Source organism: Thermobia domestica, chromosome 13 (genome assembly GCF_964235325.1).
Source record: "Thermobia domestica chromosome 13, izTheDome1.hap1.1, whole genome shotgun sequence".
Classification (NCBI taxonomy): domain Eukaryota; kingdom Metazoa; phylum Arthropoda; class Insecta; order Zygentoma; family Lepismatidae; genus Thermobia; species Thermobia domestica.
Genome location: NC_137466.1, coordinates 119,839,073 through 119,851,136, shown reverse-complemented (window position 1 = coordinate 119,851,136; position 12,064 = coordinate 119,839,073). Strand labels below are relative to the sequence as shown.

General features: G+C 39.3%; 4 pseudogenes; all 4 read left to right on the top strand.

Moving 5' to 3' along the window:
- The first annotated feature begins 918 nt into the window (after nt 1–918).
- Nucleotides 919–1,356, top strand: LOC145667736 (piwi-like protein Siwi pseudogene; annotated as a pseudogene).
- A 1,202-nt stretch (nt 1,357–2,558) lies between these two features.
- On the top strand, nt 2,559–2,972 carry LOC145667735 (piwi-like protein Siwi pseudogene; annotated as a pseudogene).
- Nucleotides 2,973–5,789: 2,817 nt separating this feature from the next.
- Nucleotides 5,790–6,203, top strand: LOC145667734 (piwi-like protein Siwi pseudogene; annotated as a pseudogene).
- Nucleotides 6,204–9,022: 2,819 nt separating this feature from the next.
- On the top strand, nt 9,023–9,436 carry LOC145667733 (piwi-like protein Siwi pseudogene; annotated as a pseudogene).
- Nucleotides 9,437–12,064: the final 2,628 nt, after the last annotated feature.

Below are 12,064 nucleotides of genomic sequence, written 5' to 3'. Positions count from 1 at the left end.
AATGATATGGACTACCTACTTTGTTTGTGTTATTCGTATCTTGTGTGTCATAGTACATTTTGGAAAAGGACAGATACTTTTCATTATGTGTTTACATTATGCTTTGAGAAATAAACGTGTTGTGGATTAGTGCTCTGAAGGGACGGCGACCGACTCAATTACCTTTCAGTGAATAAGCATTTTATAATTGAGATGTGATTCATATAATTGTAATTATTGTTTTGTAATAAAATCATAAGAGACACCATCCTGACTCCTCCTACAACCTATTACCACACCTTCTGTGACGTTTGGTACTCGCTCTAAGGCTCACTTGTAATAGTCGTCGAGCCTTGCGCCCGAGCTTAAATATTACCGAAAACTTCCGCTTTGGGAAGACGAAGTCGAAGTCACGGTCAAAGAAGTAGGGGAGTTGCTGATGGACTCCTACCAATAGACTGGAGCTTCAAATGAGAGAGAGACGAGCTTGCCGACGATGAGACCAGAGACATCGAGGTAGCCAGAGGAGTCGAGCCTTTAATGGCGGGGATCTTCATCAAACAGTCTGTACTAGATGATTTTCGTGTGTTCTCATAAGTTTATGCAGTCCCTTCTATACTGTAAAGGTATCTGTGTGTTTGTGTTGGAGCCCACACTGAAGAGTGTACTGATTGATTTATTATCGATTTATTAATTTTATACATATATGTTCTACCAGCGAACAATGATGTGGGCTAACTATTTTGTTTGTGTTATTCGTGTCTTGTGTGTCAAAGCGCATTTTGGAAAAGGACAGAGACCTTTCATTATGTGTTAATATTACGCTTTGAGAAATAAACGTGTTGTGGAGAAGTGGCTAGAAGAGATGGTGACCGACTAATTTACCTTTCGCTGAAATGTTGCGTGAATCGGGCAGTTCCAACACAAATTAATGTTGCGATGAATCTTGCTTCGAAGAGAGACATGTGGAATGCAACGAAAGTTGCCATTCAGATAAATTGTAAGATCGGTGTTGCACCATGGAGTGTAGAAGTACCTCTCAGTGGTTTAATGGTTGTGGGATTTGATTTGTGTCATGGTACCAACGAGATGGAAAGATCAGTTGGTGCGTTGGTTGCGTCGTGGAATAAGTCATGCAGCAGATACTTTTTTGCTGTGTCCCCATACAACAATAGAGAAAAACTTTCAAATGAGTTTTCAGCCAACTTAACAAAAGTGTTACATAAATACAGGAATCTAAACAATGCATTGTCTCAGAGGATCATCATTTACCATGATGCTCCGGGAGAATGTCAACTTTCGTATGCGTTCCAACATGAAGTAGAAATTCTTAAGCAAAGTCTAAACACAATGTACGGAGGACCAGGAATCATATAGATGGCATTTATTGTTGTAACTCAGTGAATTAACACCAGACTTTACATGGATAAAATAAATCAACCTCCGGGGACAATGGCAGATGACTGTGTCACATTGTCAAAGAGGTACGACTTGTACTTCGTATCACAGTCAGTTCGTCAATGCACAATTAGTCCAACATCATACAATGTGTTGGGGCCCACATTGAAGACTGTAGTGATTGTGATTGATTTATTATCGATTTATTAATTTTATACATATTTGTTTTACCAGCGAACAATGATATGGGCTACCTACTTTGTTTGTGTTATTCGTATCTTGTGTGTCATAGTACATTTTGGAAAAGGACAGATACTTTTCATTATGTGTTTACATTATGCTTTGAGAAATAAACGTGTTGTGGATTAGTGCTCTGAAGGGACGGCAACCGACTCAATTACCTTTCAGTGAATAAGCATTTTATAATTGAGATGTGATTCATATAATTGTAATTATTGTTTTGTAATAAAATCATGAGAGACACCATCCTGACTCCTCCTACAACCTATTACCACACCTTCTGTGACGTTTGGTACTCGCTCTAAGGCTCACTTGTAATAGTCGTCGAGCCTTGCGCCCGAGCTTAAATATTACCGAAAACTTCCGCTTTGTTAAGACGAAGTCGAAGTCACGGTCAAAGAAGTAGGGGAGTTGCTGATGGACTCCTACCAATAGACTGGAGCTTCAAATGAGAGAGAGACGAGCTTGCCGACGATGAGACCAGAGACATCGAGGTAGCCAGAGGAGTCGAGCCTTTAATGGCGGGGATCTTCATCAAACAGTCTGTACTAGATGATTTTCGTGTGTTCTCATAAGTTTATGCAGTCCCTTCTATACTGTAAAGGTATCTGTGTGTTTGTGTTGGGGCCCACACTGAAGAGTGTACTGATTGATTTATTATCGATTTATTAATTTTATACATATATGTTCTACCAGCGAACAATGATGTGGGCTAACTATTTTGTTTGTGTTATTCGTGTCTTGTGTGTCAAAGCGCATTTTGGAAAAGGACAGAGACCTTTCATTATGTGTTAATATTACGCTTTGAGAAATAAACGTGTTGTGGAGAAGTGGTTTGAAGAGATGGTGACCGACTAATTTACCTTTCGCTGAAATGTTGCGTGAATCGGGCAGTTCCAACACAAATTAATGTTGCGAGGAATCTTGCTTCGAAGAGAGACATGTGGATTGCAACGAAAGTTGCCATTCAGATAAATTGTAAGATCGGTGTTGCACCATGGAGTGTAGAAGTACCTCTCAGTGGTTTAATGGTTGTGGGATTTGATTTGTGTCATGGTACCAACGAGATGGAAAGATCAGTTGGTGCGTTGGTTGCGTCGTGGAATAAGTCATGCAGCAGATACTTTTTTGCTGTGTCCCCATACAACAATAGAGAAAAACTTTCAAATGAGTTTTCAGCCAACTTAACAAAAGTGTTACATAAATACAGGAATCTAAACAATGCATTGTCTCAGAGGATCATCATTTACCATGATGCTCCGGGAGAATGTCAACTTTCGTATGCGTTCCAACATGAAGTAGAAATTCTTAAGCAAAGTCTAAACAAAATGTACGGAGGACCAGGAATCATATAGATGGCATTTATTGTTGTAACTCAGTGAATTAACACCAGACTTTTCATGGATAAAATAATTCAACATCCGGGGACAATGGCAGATGACTGTGTCACATTGTCAGAGAGGTATGACTTCTACTTCGCATCACAGTCAGTTTGTCAGGGCACAATTAGTGCAACATCATACAATGTGTTGGGGCCCACATTAAAGACTGTAGTGATTGTGATTGATTTATTATCGATTTATTAATTTTATACATATTTGTTTTACCAGCGAACAATGATATGGGCTACCTATGTTGTTTGTGTTATTCGTATCTTGTGTGTCATAGTACATTTTGGAAAAGGACAGATACTTTTCATTATGTGTTTACATTATGCCTTGAGAAAAAAACGTGTTGTGGATTAGTGCTCTGAAGGGACGGCGACCGACTCATTAACCTTTCGCTGAATAAGCATTTTATAATTGTGATGTGATTCATATAATTGTAATTATTGTTTTGTAATAAAATCATGAGAGACACCATCCTGACTCCTCCTACAACCTATTACCACACCTTGTGTGACGTCTGGTTCTCGCTCTAAGGCTCACTTGCAATTGTCGCCGAGCCTTGCGACCGAGCTTAAATATTACCGAAAACTTGCGCTTTGGGAAGTCGAGGTCGAGTCACGGTCAAAGAAGTAGGGGAGTTGCTGATGGACTCCTACCAATAGACTGGAGCTTCAAATGAGAGAGAGACGAGCTTGCCGACGATGAGACCAGAGACATCGAGGTAGCCAGAGGAGTCGAGCCTTTAATGGCGGGGATCTCATCAAACAGTCTGTACTAGATGATTTTCGTGTGTTCTCATAAGTTTATGCAGTCCCTTCTATACTGTAAAGGAATCTGTGTGTTTGTATTGGGGCCCACATTGAAAACTGTAGTGATTGATTTATTATCGATTTATTAATTTTATACATATTTTTGTTTTACCACCGAACAATGATGTTGGCTACCTGTTTGATTTGTGTTATTCGTGTCTTGTGTGTCAAAGCGCATTTTGGAAAAGAGCAGAGACCTTTCATTTGTGTTAATATTACGCTTCGAGAAATAAACGTGTTGTGGACTAGTCGTCTGAAGAGATGGCGACTGACTGATTTACCTTTCCCTGAAGTGTTGCTTGAATTGGACAGTTCCAACGCAAGTTATTGTTTCCAGAAATCTTGTTTCCAAGAGAGACATGTGGATTGCAACGAAAGTTGCCATTCAGATAAATTGTAAGATCGGTGGTGCACCGTGAAGTGTAGAAATACCTCTCAGTGGTTTAATGATTATTGGATTTGATTTCTGTCATGATACGAACGAGATGGGAAAATCATTTGGTGCGTTGGTTGCGTCGAGGAATAAGTCATGCAGCAGATACTTTTCTGCTGTGTCCCCATACAACAATAGAGAAAAACTTTCAAATGAGTTTTCAGCCAACTTAACAAAAGTGTTACATAAATACAGGAATCTAAACAATGCATTGTCTCAGAGGATCATCATTTACCGTGATGGTACGGGAGAATGTCAAATTTCGTATGCGTTCCAACATGAAGTAGAAATTCTTAAGCAAAGTCTAAACAAAATTTACGGAGGCCCAGGAATCATATAGATGGCATTTATTGTTGTAACTCAGTGAATTAACACCAGACTTTACATGGATAAAATAAATCAACCTCCGGGGACAATGGCAGATGACTGTGTCACATTGTCAAAGAGGTACGACTTGTACTTCGTATCACAGTCAGTTCGTCAATGCACAATTAGTCCAACATCATACAATGTGTTGGGGCCCACATTGAAGACTGTAGTGATTGTGATTGATTTATTATCGATTTATTAATTTTATACATATTTGTTTTACCAGCGAACAATGATATGGGCTACCTACTTTGTTTGTGTTATTCGTATCTTGTGTGTCATAGTACATTTTGGAAAAGGACAGATACTTTTCATTATGTGTTTACATTATGCTTTGAGAAATAAACGTGTTGTGGATTAGTGCTCTGAAGGGACGGCGACCGACTCAATTACCTTTCAGTGAATAAGCATTTTATAATTGAGATGTGATTCATATAATTGTAATTATTGTTTTGTAATAAAATCATGAGAGAAACCATCCTGACTCCTTTTACAACCTATTACCACACCTTCTGTGACGTTTTGTACTCGCTCTAAGGCTCACTTGTAATAGTCGTCGAGCCTTGCGCCCGAGCTTAAATATTACCGAAAACTTCCGCTTTGTTAAGACGAAGTCGAAGTCACGGTCAAAGAAGTAGGGGAGTTGCTGATGGACTCCTACCAATAGACTGGAGCTTCAAACGAGAGAGAGACGAGCTTGCCGACGATGAGACCAGAGACATCGAGGTAGCCAGAGGAGTCGAGCCTTTAATGGCGGGGATCTTCATCAAACAGTCTGTACTAGATGATTTTCGTGTGTTCTCATAAGTTTATGCAGTCCCTTCTATACTGTAAAGGTATCTGTGTGTTTGTGTTGGGGCCCACACTGAAGAGTGTACTGATTGATTTATTATCGATTTATTAATTTTATACATATATGTTCTACCAGCGAACAATGATGTGAGCTAACTATTTTGTTTGTGTTATTCGTGTCTTGTGTGTCAAAGCGCATTTTGGAAAAGGACAGAGACCTTTCATTATGTGTTAATATTACGCTTTGAGAAATAAACGTGTTGTGGAGAAGTGGTTAGAAGAGATGGTGACCGATTAATTTACCTTTCGCTGAAATGTTGCGTGAATCGGGCAGTTCCAACACAAATTAATGTTGCAAGGAATCTTGCTTCGAAGAGAGACATGTGGATTGCAACGAAAGTTGCCATTCAGATAAATTGTAAGATCGGTGTTGCACCATGGAGTTTAGAAGTACCTCTCAATGGTTTAATGGTTGTGGGATTTGATTTGTGTCATGGTACCAACGAGATGGAAAGATCAGTTGGTGCGTTGGTTGCGTCGTGGAATAAGTCATGCAGCAGATACTTTTTTGCTGTGTCCCCATACAACAATAGAGAAAAACTTTCAAATGAGTTTTCAGCCAACTTAACAAAAGTGTTACATAAATACAGGAATCTAAACAATGCATTGTCTCCGAGGATCATCATTTACCATGATGCTCCGGGAGAATGTCAACTTTCGTATGCGTTCCAACATGAAGTAGAAATTCTTAAGCAAAATCTAAACAAAATGTACGGAGGACCAGGAATCATATAGATGGCATTTATTTGGTTAACTAAGAGAATTAACACCAGACTTTTCATGGATAAAATAATTCAACCTTCGGGGACAATGGCAGATGACTGTGTCACATTGTCAGAGAGGTATGACTTCTACTTCGTATCACAGTCAGTTTGTCAGGGCACAATTAGTGCAACATCATACAATGTGTTGGGGCCCACATTAAAGACTGTAGTGATTGTGATTGATTTATTATCGATTTATTAATTTTATACATATTTGTTTTACCAGCGAACAATGATATGGGCTACCTATGTTGTTTGTGTTATTCGTATCTTGTGTGTCATAGTACATTTTGGAAAAGGACAGATACTTTTCATTATGTGTTTACATTATGCCATGCGAAAAAAACGTGTTGTGGATTAGTGCCCTGAAGGGACGGCGACCGACTCATTAACCTTTCGCTGAATAAGCATTTTATAATTGTGATGTGATTCATATAATTGTAATTATTGTTTTGTAATAAAATCATGAGAGACACCATCCTGACTCCTCCTACAACCTATTACCACACCTTGTGTGACGTCTGGTTCTCGCTCTAAGGCTCACTTGCAATTGTCGCCGAGCCTTGCGACCGAGCTTAAATATTACCGAAAACTTGCGCTTTGGGAAGTCGAGGTCGAGTCACGGTCAAAGAAGTAGGGGAGTTGCTGATGGACTCCTACCAATAGACTGGAGCTTCAAATGAGAGAGAGACGAGCTTGCCGACGATGAGACCAGAGACATCGAGGTAGCCAGAGGAGTCGAGCCTTTAATGGCGGGGATCTTCATCAAACAGTCTGTACTAGATGATTTTCGTGTGTTCTCATAAGTTTATGCAGTCCCTTCTGTACTGTAAAGGAATCTGTGTGTTTGTGTTGGGGCCCACATTGAAGACTGTAGTGATTGATTTATTATCGATTTATTAATTTTATACATATTTTTGTTTTACCACCGAACAATGATGTTGGCTACCTGTTTGATTTGTGTTATTCGTGTCTTGTGTGTCAAAGCGCATTTTGGAAAAGAGCAGAGACCTTTCATTTGTGTTAATATTACGCTTTGAGAAATAAACGTGTTGTGGACTAGTCGTCTGAAGAGATGGTGACTGACTGATTTACCTTCCCCTGAAGTGTTGCTTGAATTGGGCAGTTCCAACGCAAGTTATTGTTGCCAGAAATCTTGTTTCCAAGAGAGACATGTGGATTGCAACGAAAGTTGCCATTCAGATAAATTGTAAGATCGGTGGTGCACCGTGAAGTGTAGAAATACCTCTCAGTGGGTTAATGATTATTGGATTTGATTTCTGTCATGATACGAACGAGATGGGAAAATCATTTGGTGCGTTGGTTGCGTCGAGGAATAAGTCATGCAGCAGATACTTTTCTGCTGTGTCCCCATACAACAATAGAGAAAAACTTTCAAATGAGTTTTCAGCCAACTTAACAAAAGTGTTACATAAATACAGGAATCTAAACAATGCATTGTCTCAGAGGATCATCATTTACCGTGATGGTACGGGAGAATGTCAAATTTCGTATGCGTTCCAACATGAAGTAGAAATTCTTAAGCAAAGTCTAAACAAAATTTACGGAGGCCCAGGAATCATATAGATGGCATTTATTGTTGTAACTCAGTGAATTAACACCAGACTTTTCATGGATAAAATAAATCAACCTCCGGGGACAATGGCAGATGACTGTGTCACATTGTCAAAGAGGTACGACTTGTACTTCGTATCACAGTCAGTCCGTCAATGCACAATTAGTCCAACATCATACAATGTGTTGGGGCCCACATTGAAGACTGTAGTGATTGTGATTGATTTTTTTTATCGATTTATTAATTTTATACATATTTGTTTTACCAGCGAACAATGATATGGGCTACCTACTTTGTTTGCGTTATTCGTATCTTGTGTGTCATAGTACATTTTGGAAAAGGACAGATACTTTTCATTATGTTTTACATTATGCTTTGAGAAATAAACGTGTTGTGGATTAGTGCTCTGAAGGGACGGCGACCGACTCATTTACCTTTCACTGAATAAGCATTTTATAATTGAGATGTGGTTCATATAATTGTAATTATTGTTTTGTAATAAAATCATGAGAGACACCATCCTGACTCCTCCTACAACCTATTACCACACCTTCTGTGACGTTTGGTACTCGCTCTAAGGCTCACTTGTAATAGTCGTCGAGCCTTGCGCCCGAGCTTAAATATTACCGAAAACTTCCGCTTTGGGAAGACGAAGTCGAAGTCACGGTCAAAGAAGTAGGGGAGTTGCTGATGGACTCCTACCAATAGACTGGAGCTTCAAATGAGAGAGAGAGGAGCTTGCCGACGATGAGAACAGAGACATCGAGGTAGCCAGAGGAGTCGAGCCTTTAATGGCGGGGATCTTCATCAAACAGTCTGTACTAGATGATTTTCGTGTGTTCTCATAAGTTTATGCAGTCCGTTCTATACTGTAATGGTATCTGTGTGTTTGTGTTGGGGCCCACATTGAAGAGTGTACTGATTGATTTATTATCGATTTATTAATTTTATACATATATGTTCTACCAGCGAACAATGATGTGGGCTAACTATTTTGTTTGTGTTATTCGTGTCTTGTGTGTCAAAGCGCATTTTGGAAAAGGACAGAGACCTTTCATTATGTGTTAATATTACGCTTTGAGAAATAAACGTGTTGTGGAGAAGTGGTTTGAAGAGATGGTGACCGACTAATTTACCTTTCGCTGAAATGTTGCGTGAATCGGGCAGTTCCAACGCAAATTAATGTTGCAAGGAATCTTGCTTCGAAGAGAGACATGTGGATTGCAACGAAAGTTGCCATTCAGATAAATTGTAAGATCGGTGTTGCACCATGGAGTGTAGAAGTACCTCTCAGTGGTTTAATGGTTGTGGGTTTTGATTTGTGTCATGGTACCAACGAGATGGAAAGATCAGTTGGTGCGTTGGTTGCGTCGTGGAATAAGTCATGCAGCAGATACTTTTTTGCTGTGTCCCCATACAACAATAGAGAAAAACTTTCAAATGAGTTTTCAGCCAACTTAACAAAAGTGTTACATAAATACAGGAATCTAAACAATGCATTGTCTCAGAGGATCATCATTTACCATGATGCTCCGGGAGAATGTCAACTTTCGTATGCGTTCCAACATGAAGTAGAAATTCTTAAGCAAAGTCTAAACAAAATATACGGAGGACAAGGAATCATATAAATGGCATTTATTGTTGTAACTAAGAGAATTAACACCAGACTTTTAATGGATAAAATAAATCAACCTCCGGGGACAATGGCAGATGACTGTGTCACATTGTCAGAGAGGTATGACTTCTACTTCGTATCACAGTCAGTTTGTCAGGGCACAATTAGTCCAACATCATACAAAGTGTTGGGGCCCACATTGAAGACTGTAGTGATTGTGAATGATTTATTATCGATTTATTAATTTTATACATATTTGTTTTACCAGCGAACAATGATATGGGCTACCTATGTTGTTTGTGTTATTCGTATCTTGTGTGTCATAGTACATTTTGGAAAAGGACAGATACTTTTCATTATGTGTTTACATTATGCTTTGAGAAAAAAACGTGTTGTGGATTAGAGCTCTGAAGGGACGGCGACCGACTCATTAACCTTTCGCTGAATAAGCATTTTATAATTGTGATGTGATTCATATAATTGTAATTATTGTTTTGTAATAAAATCATGAGAGACACCATCCTGACTCCTCCTACAACCTATTACCACACCTTGTGTGACGTCTGGTTCTCGCTCTAAGGCTCACTTGCAATTGTCGCCGAGCCTTGCGACCGAGCTTAAATATTACCGAAAACTTCCGCTTTGGGAAGTCGAGGTCGAGTCACGGTCAAAGAAGTAGGGCAGTTGCTGATGGACTCCTACCAATAGACCGGAGCTTCACATGAGAGAGAGAGGAGCTTGCCGACGATGAGAACAGAGCCATCGGGGTAGCAAGAGGAGTCGATACTTTAATGGCTGGGGTCTTCACAAACAGTCTGTACTAGATGATTTTCGTGTGTTCTCATAAGTTTATGCAGTCCCTTCTATACTGTAAAGGAATCTGTGTGTTTGTGTTGGGGCCCACATTGAAGACTGTAGTGATTGATTTATTATCGATTTATTAATTTTATACATATTTTTTGTTTTACCACCGAACAATGATGTTGGCTACCTGTTTGATTTGTGTTATTCGTGTCTTGTGTGTCAAAGCGCATTTTGGAAAAGAGCAGAGACCTTTCATTTGTGTTAATATTACGCTTTGAGAAATAAACGTGTTGTGGACTAGTCGTCTGAAGAGATGGTGACTGACTGATTTACCTTTCCCTGAAGTGTTGCTTGAATTGGACAGTTCCAACGCAAGTTATTGTTGCCAGAAATCTTGTTTCCAAGAGAGACATGTGGATTGCAACGAAAGTTGCCATTCAGATAAATTGTAAGATCGGTGGTGCACCGTGAAGTGTAGAAATACCTCTCAGTGGTTTAATGATTATTGGATTTGATTTCTGTCATGATACCAACGAGAAGGGAAAATCATTTGGTGCGTTGGTTGCGTCGAGGAATAAGTCATGCAGCAGATACTTTTCTGCTGTGTCCCCATACAACAATAGAGAAAAACTTTCAAATGAGTTTTCAGCCAACTTAACAAAAGTGTTACATAAATACAGGAATCTAAACAATGCATTGTCTCAGAGGATCATCATTTACCGTGATGGTACGGGAGAATGTCAAATTTCGTATGCGTTCCAACATGAAGTAGAAATTCTTAAGCAAAGTCTAAACAAAATTTACGGAGGCCCAGGAATCATATAGATGGCATTTATTGTTGTAACTCAGTGAATTAACACCAGACTTTTCATGGATAAAATAAATCAACCTCCGGGGACAATGGCAGATGACTGTGTCACATTGTCAAAGAGGTACGACTTGTACTTCGTATCACAGTCAGTCCGTCAATGCACAATTAGTCCAACATCATACAATGTGTTGGGGCCCACATTGAAGACTGTAGTGATTGTGATTGATTTATTATCGATTTATTAATTTTATACATATTTGTTTTACCAGCGAACAATGATATGGGCTACCTACTTTGTTTGCGTTATTCGTATCTTGTGTGTCATAGTACATTTTGGAAAAGGACAGATACTTTTCATTATGTTTTACATTATGCTTTGAGAAATAAACGTGTTGTGGATTAGTGCTCTGAAGGGACGGCGACCGACTCATTTACCTTTCACTGAATAAGCATTTTATAATTGAGATGTGGTTCATATAATTGTAATTATTGTTTTGTAATAAAATCATGAGAGACACCATCCTGACTCCTCCTACAACCTATTACCACACCTTCTGTGACGTTTGGTACTCGCTCTAAGGCTCACTTGTAATAGTCGTCGAGCCTTGCGCCCGAGCTTAAATATTACCGAAAACTTCCGCTTTGTTAAGACGAAGTCGAAGTCACGGTCAAAGAAGTAGGGGAGTTGCTGATGGACTCCTACCAATAGACTGGAGCTTCAAATGAGAGAGAGAGGAGCTTGCCGACGATGAGACCAGAGACATCGAGGTAGCCAGAGGAGTCGAGCCTTTAATGGCGGGGATCTTCATCAAACAGTCTGTACTAGATGATTTTCGTGTGTTCTCATAAGTTTATGCAGTCCCTTCTATACTGTAAAGGTATCTGTGTGTTTGTGTTGGGTCCCACATTGAAGATTGTAGTGATTGATTTATTATCGATTTATTAATTTTATACATATATGTTCTACCAGCGAACAATGATGTGGGCTAACTATTTTGTTTGTGTTATTCGTGTCTTGTGTGTCAA